The sequence below is a fragment of the Oncorhynchus mykiss genome, chromosome 27, assembly GCF_057628025.1.
Source record: "Oncorhynchus mykiss isolate SJ-2025 chromosome 27, ASM5762802v1, whole genome shotgun sequence".
In the NCBI taxonomy this organism is placed as follows: domain Eukaryota; kingdom Metazoa; phylum Chordata; class Actinopteri; order Salmoniformes; family Salmonidae; genus Oncorhynchus; species Oncorhynchus mykiss.
In genome coordinates, this window is record NC_143048.1 from 1,510,942 (window position 1) to 1,516,972 (window position 6,031).

Genomic DNA, 6,031 nt, shown 5'->3' on the forward strand with positions numbered 1-6,031 from the left:
ACTTTGCTACGTTTCGGACATGGCAAATAAAACGTGTGATCTGCTTGACACTGTAATGAGTCTGCTGAGAGTCGGGAAGCAAGTACAGGGAGTGAGTGTTTTAATAAATAAACAAAACAAAAACCACGAAACACAAACAAAACAAAACACACATGAAACAGAGTCAGTAACACCTGAGGAAAGAACCAAGGGGAGTGACAGATATAGAGAAGATAATCAAGGTGATGGAGTCCAGGTGAGTGTCATGAGGTGCAGGTGTGTGAGACGATAGTGACAGGTGTGCGGGATAATCAGCAGCCTGATGACCTAGAGGCCGGAGAGGGAGTATAATCAGCAGCCTGAAAGTGATAGACACATTAAAGTTACTTACCTTACAGATCACGAAATCAGCTAATTTCCTATCCATTCATTTGATTCATAAACTAGCTTGTCTGGCTGTCATGTTTTGTTGTCACCTGCCCTTCCCTTATCTACACTGAAACAATATAATTTCTGTGGTCCTGTTTAAAAAATATATTTCTCACATTGCTCATTAGTACACCCTTGTGGTTGAATATAGATGTATCTATTTGTAGGTCATAGGATACAACAATGAATAATGTGGAACAAATAAATACCTTACAACTTACCATAATTAACACATTGTGAAACAGTCGTGAAAACCAACCTTGCAATATTTAAGATTTTAATACAAACGTTGATCTTTTTTGGTAAAGTTGTGTCATTCAATTATTTTCACAGATTTTGTTTTACACTCACATGACAATTCATAAAATACTGAATTCTGGTGTGTGGAATTTTGACGAGGTGGTTGCTGTGTCGGATTTTGCTGTGTCGGATGTTCTGCCTGTCACTTGTTGTCAACAGGCAGCCAGTCTCTTAAGGGGGACTTGAAGAGGGAGACTGCAAAGTCCAGACACTGCTGCTTTCTTTGTTCTGAGTGTTTGCAGTGCTAGTGTTGTTAGTTAACCTGCGTATCTCATGTGCACAGTAAGATAGATAATGACATGACGATAATATGTAGCTGTAGACGATGTAATGATAAGTTAGAGGGTGCTTGGTAATGGAGGACATCAGGTGGATAGACATCTGGGTGTTGGGCATAACTCCTAGGTCCCGGAGAACAAGAGCAGAGTTAAAGGGAACAGGGTAGGAGACAGATGTAAACAAGCAAACACCCCGGTTATACTTATAAAATTTGATGGCTTAGTGCAGTGTTATAAATGGGAGATAGGTATTTTTCAACACTTTTGGAAGGTATAGTCTACATCAAGCTGGTACCCCTCCAACTCAGAGCACAGAGAATCAGACTGAGCCGAACTCACAGGTTCTGGTGGATGGGATACCTCCTGGGGCACTTGGACAGTCGATGGTCCTAAAGTCATTTGGAGAGGTAAACTGAAGAGGTACATTTTTATAAGTTCAGCATAACTGCCATTTCTTGCTTTCTCAAATGTCAACCAAAGCTTGACATACTTTGTCTATTGGGCTTCACTGAAATGTAGGGGGTCAGTGCTTTCAGTGGTCGACCGTCCAACTGGAGAATATTGTTGGCTTCCGCAGAGGTAACCCTAGGAAGATAAAGAAAAATATCAGTGTTACGGAAACTAAAACTAGCTTCAGGTTATTTTGTGCGCAAATGCAAATAGTTATTATCTGAGATTTTTTATATTCACTTTACAGATGGTGACTCCAGCTAGGAGCGAAAGAGCAGTGAGGTTTCCCAGGTCTCACCTTCCTTTCGTCCTTCTTCTAAACCAAGTAATTCACCCGGATGTCGTAGCATATGGTCCCCTTCTTGATTCTGCTCCGTTTCTCCTGCTCCTTGTCGATGTTCAGTCTCACCTTGACTGATAACAGGAATAAATGCAATTTTATTTCATATTACAAATACATTTCTTATATTTCTCTTGAAGGGCCAGAAAATAAATTAGAGGACAATCCTTTTTACCTGGTCAAAAACCTCCACATCCTTCTCAGTCCGTGCCTGAAGGTGGTCCTCAAGCTTTCTGATCTGGTTCAACAACTTCCACCACATCAAGTGGGGTTTCAGTGATCTGAAAGTATGTTATACAAAAACAACAATAGACAAACACTAAGTTAATCATGTGTGAACCGTGGGTTGAAGATGTCACCTCCAAGGCGATGATGGACCTTGTTAGTCTCGTCCTTTGGTTAACCCATTAATAAGCACCCTTTTTAATGGGTTACAGAAGGGTATTTATAGTTAAGCGCATACTCATTTACTGACCTTAATGGGTATTGCCTCCACCCACTCGGTAAAGTGAGCAGTCGCAATCAGACACCAGCTGTTGCCATTCCTGGATTAAGATGAGGTCCACCCCTAACATTTAAAGTGTTAGAGAGAAGATTACTTTTTTCTTACCTTTATCTGTGTCATACAGAATGAATATTTTCATATGTGTAAGGATACTGACACACACAATATTGAACTCTGCTGTGGTCAATTAAAGCAAGCATTAAAAAACATCTCAGGGCAAAATTTGAATTGTGACACTTACCAATCATGTGCCATGGTGAAACAACTTGATGGGCTTCAACTCCAGTGCCACTGTGGCAGCGCAGAGGTGAAGTTTTACCATTACAAAAATGTATTATCTCTGTGCAGCAAACACTGGACTAACAAGAAGTTTCAAAGGTTGAAACTATTTTAAGCAGCCTGTCAAGGTTTTCTAGGTGTGAAAGAGAGTCAGACCAAAATGTGGCGTGGCTATTGCGATCCATGTTTAATGAAACTGAAGCAACACGAATCCAATACAAAAACTACAAAACAATAAACGTAACGAAAACCAAAACAGCCTAATACTGGTGCACATACACACAACAGAAAAAGGCCATAAGGACAATCACCCACAAAACCCAACACCAAACAGGCTACCTAAATATGGTTCCCAATCAGAGACAATGACGAACACCTGCCTCTGATTGAGAACCATATCAGGCCAAACATAGAACTAGACAAACTAGACATGTAACATAGAATGCCCACCCAGCTCACACCCTGACCAACCAAAACATAGAAACATACAAAGCAAACTATGGTCAGGGTGTGACACAGCCGGACACCTTTAAAGCTGACTTCCAAACTGCATAAAGAGTTGATAGAGGCTTTTTCCGGATGACAAAAAACATGTAAAACATAAATGTGAGGAAGACCTGGGAGATGCTATTGAAGATGGTGAATGGATACAAATATGTTATATATTCCCAGTCATGTTCATATAATCTCAGACATAAATTACTGCAGTTTAAGACCATCCATAAAACATACTATATGCCAGTGAAACTGAATATCATGCACTCAGAAATGTTATTCTTCTGCTGGAGGTGTAAAGCATAAAAGGGGACATACAGTGCCTTGCGAAAGTATTCGGCCCCCTTGAACTTTGCGACCTTTTGCCACATTTCAGGCTTCAAACATAAAGATATAAAACTGTATTTTTTTGTGAAGAATCAACAACAAGAGGGACACAATCATGAAGTGGAACGACATTTATTGGATATTTCAAACTTTTTTAACAAATCAAAAACTGAAAAATTGGGCATGCAAAATTATTCAGCCCCTTTACTTTTAGTGCAGCAAACTCTCTCCAGAAGTTCAGTGAGGATCTCTGAATGATCCAATGTTGACCTAAATGACTAATGATGATAAATACAATCCACCTGTGTGTAATCAAGTCTCCGTATAAATGCACCTGCACTGTGATAGTCTCAGAGGTCCGTTAAAAGCGCAGAGAGCATCATGAAGAACAAGGAACACACCAGGCAGGTCCGAGATACTGTTGTGAAGAAGTTTAAAGCCGGATTTGGATACAAAAAGATTTCCCAAGCTTTAAACATCCCAAGGAGCACTGTGCAAGCGATAATATTGAAATGGAAGGAGTATCAGACCACTGCAAATCTACCAAGACCTGGCCGTCCCTCTAAACTTTCAGCTCATACAAGGAGAAGACTGATCAGAGATGCAGCCAAGAGGCCCATGATCACTCTGGATGAACTGCAGAGATCTACAGCTGAGGAGGGAGACTCTGTCCATAGGACAACAATCAGTCGTATATTGCACAAATCTGGCCTTTATGGAAGAGTGGCAAGAAGAAAGACATTTCTTAAAGATATCCATAAAAAGTGTCGTTTAAAGTTTGCCACAAGCCACCTGGGAGACACACCAAACATGTGGAAGAAGGTGCTCTGGTCAGATGAAACCAAAATTGAACTTTTTGGCAACAATGCAAAACGTTATGTTTGGCGTAAAAGCAACACAGCTCATCACCCTGAACACACCATCCCAACTGTCAAACATGGTGGTGGCAGCATCATGGTTTGGACCTGCTTTTCTTCAGCAGGGACAGGGAAGATGGTTAAAATTGATGGGAAGATGGATGGAGCCAAATACAGGACCATTCTGGAAGAAAACCTGATGGAGTCTGCAAAAGACCTGAGACTGGGACGGAGATTTGTCTTCCAACAAGACAATGATCCAAAACATAAAGCAAAATCTACAATGGAATGGTTCAAAAATAAACATATCCAGGTGTTAGAATGGCCAAGTCAAAGTCCAGACCTGAATCCAATCGAGAATCTGTGGAAAGAACTGAAAACTGCTGTTCACAAATGCTCTCCATCCAACCTCACTGAGCTCGAGCTGTTTTGCAAGGAGGAATGGGAAAACATTTCAGTCTCTCGATGTGCAAAACTGATAGAGACATACCCCAAGCGACTTACAGCTGTAATCGCAGCAAAAGGTGGCGCTACAAAGTATTAACTTAAGGGGGTTGAATAATTTTGCACGCCCAATTTTTCAGTTTTTGATTTGTTAAAAAAGTTTGAAATATCCAATAAATGTCATTCCACTTCATGATTGTGTCCCACTTGTTGTTGATTCTTCACAAAAAAATACAGTTTTATATCTTTATGTTTGAAGCCTGAAATGTGGCAAAAGGTCGCAAAGTTCAAGGGGGCCGAATACTTTCGCAAGGCACTGTATTTGCATATGTTATGCTCTTTGTGAAGGTTGGCTGAATTCTGGCAAAGAGTTTATCTCAGCATGTCTACAGATTCTTCCTTCTCCCTATTTGCTTGGAAATGTTGATACTGGAAACTGTTATCGGAATAAACTGTTTATTAACCTAGAATTTATAGCGGCAAAGAAATGGAATGCCATTAATTGGGAAAGTTGGTTATCCTCCTACAATATTTACTACAATAAAAATGGTATACTGTAAAACCTTCCTAAGGTCTGGATGCCTTATATGGAATACTGTATGACAAAAGGAGTTTGTGTAGAGAACATGCCCATGTCTATTTACAAAAGCCCTGGGGGTCTGCCATACTGTTGGTTGTCACTCTGGCCTTGGCCTAACACACCTGTAACCAATAATGAATGTTTCACTCAGATCCTGAAGCTGAGCGGGTGTGTTGGGTTGGGGCACTGCAGGGCCGTGGACCCCTAGGAGTATGACAGGGTTACCCAGCTATATTGTGTACAAGTAAAAAGAGCTCTACAATAGGACTCTACAATAGGACTATGATATGAATTACACTGAACAAAAATATAGTTCAGTCTTATAAATCACTTAAACATATTCAATAATGATCTCTTACCTAGCTTGATGATTGTGGCCATTTTTGCTTACTTTTTGTCATTCTAAATAGAAACGTTTAGAAGGGCCATAGTTCATATTAGATTGTGTAGAAATTGATTTAATTAGCTTTAGATGCCCCCAAACAATGGTAGTTATGTCCATTTCTAAAAAGTTGCGCACCTGCTTATATCTATTCAGGCCATTGTCTTTATCTCCTGTATAGCATATTTATTATCTCTCTGTCTCTATACCTTTCCAGAACCATACCCATGTTGCTCTTCGTCAGTGTGTGTAAATAAAGTCCCTGGGTGTGTTTACACTTGGGCTGCCTTATACCCCTCTAACCGGGAGCAGTGTCAGTTGGTCATAGGTCAGCAAATATGTACATCTGGGTGTCCTATCACTGTCAACTGCATTTATTTTCAGCA

At 40.3% G+C, this 6,031-nt stretch overlaps 1 long non-coding RNA gene across 1 annotated transcript; it reads right to left on the reverse strand.

Moving 5' to 3' along the window:
• Positions 1–673: 673 nt before the first annotated feature.
• Positions 674–2,196, reverse strand: LOC118944766 (uncharacterized). Its single transcript, XR_005040060.2, has 3 exons — positions 1,952–2,196; positions 1,735–1,850; positions 674–1,571 (listed from the first exon to the last, which is right to left on the reverse strand). It is a non-coding gene; the product is annotated as an uncharacterized LOC118944766 (long non-coding RNA).
• Positions 2,197–6,031: the final 3,835 nt, after the last annotated feature.